We start from the raw sequence: 1,552 nt of genomic DNA on the forward strand, positions 1-1,552 counted from the left end.
AATATATTTGGATTTACATTAATAGTGATAGAACCAAGATACAAATCCTCATGCTTCGGACATCGGTCAGCCTCCAGCTATTGGGAGTTAAGAAGGAACTGTTTCTATGCCGTGGTTATTCTGTAACTACCCTATTGTACCATATGAAGCATCTGGTACTGGCAGTGGTCAGAGGCAGAATACTGGATTAGATGGACTGTTTATCTGATCCAGTATGACAGATCCTCTGTTCCTGTGATATAGGCCCTCATGCTCTGAGGTTTAACATGCCTACTAACTCCTTGGAGTTAGGAAGAAATATCTTCCATAAGCTGATATTTTTTCATAGGTATTGTTTTGTGATTTCTTGAAACTTTCTTTGAAACTATTAGTGCCAGAAACAGGACCCTGGGCTAGCTGGACAACATTTTTTATCTCCTTATGTTGTTACATTGATGTTTCTTAGCCTATGCTCCTCTTCAATTGCCATGTTTAATTTTAAAAAGCAAGTGCTTATCGTTTTTGTGTGAACTCCCTTCCTGTCCTCCAGCAAAGTGCCACATGCTCCCAGGGGCCTTCCTTAGCCAAAGCGAGCTGAACAGAACCCTTTTCCCAGGCTTGCTGCTAACTGAGAGGAAGTGCCCCAGCAGAACGTGTAACCAGGAGGCGGCATCAAGCGAAGGTCTCAAGACACCAATTGTAAATCCTAACTGATTTATCTTTCATCACATTTCACTTATTTGCAGCAGGAGACACGGCTCTGGGGTAAGCCAGCAGAGGGTATGTCTATACTGCAGTCACTACTGCTAGCATTAAACAACCAAGCTCAGGTGCCGGTAGCAGTCTAGCTGTGGTCACGCTGAGCTAACCACCTGAGTGATTGTCTGGCTTCTTGGGAAGATTTTGCAGCCCAAGCTGAAGTCCATGCTGGCATGGCTGAACTGCTAGCTAGTTTAAAGCTCATTATGTGGGTCTCTCTACACCAGGGGTGGGCAAAATGCAGCTCGCGGGCCAGATGCAGCCTGCCAGGCCATTCTCTCCGGCCTGCGGGGCCCCTAAAAAATTTAGAAAATTAATATTTATCTGCTCCTGGCTGCCTGTCATGTGGCCCTCGATGGCTTGCCAAAACTCAATAAGTGGCCCTCTGCCAAAAATAATTTCCCACCCCTGCTCTACACTGTGCTGCAGCCATAGCTGCCCAAAGGTTGGCGTCATGTTCCTCTCAGGAAAAATTACCAGGATCTCCCCGGGTAGAAACACATCTCAGATGAGACCCAAGCTGCTAGCTGCATATCGCTGTCCTTATACTCTTCATTCTGTTGTCACCCAAATGATAGGACTTTGTGTTATTAAAACAAGGTCTGAGCTCTAGCCAAGAAGTTCTGCACAGCTACGGTGTGTAGCACTGGGATAAATGTACATTAGGTCTGGCAGGTGGCCACTAAGTTGTTCCAGTGTTTCATTTAAATAAAATTCTTTCTTAATAAGGCCCTAAAGGTAATAGAATGGGTCCCTGAGTCATCCTCCTTCTCGTCTCAGTCCATGTACCAAATGTCTGGTCTGTCTCTTTTGC

The 1,552-nt window shown here is 45.4% G+C and overlaps 1 protein-coding gene across 3 annotated transcripts in view; it reads right to left on the reverse strand.

Annotated features, from left to right (window-relative positions):
* Positions 1 to 1,552, reverse strand: part of SLC1A7 (solute carrier family 1 member 7) — a 94,746-nt gene that overhangs the window by 32,151 nt on the left and 61,043 nt on the right. The window lies entirely within an intron of this gene.

The sequence above is a fragment of the Alligator sinensis genome, unplaced genomic scaffold, assembly GCF_000455745.1.
Source record: "Alligator sinensis unplaced genomic scaffold, ASM45574v1 scaffold172_1, whole genome shotgun sequence".
NCBI lineage: Eukaryota > Metazoa > Chordata > Crocodylia > Alligatoridae > Alligator > Alligator sinensis.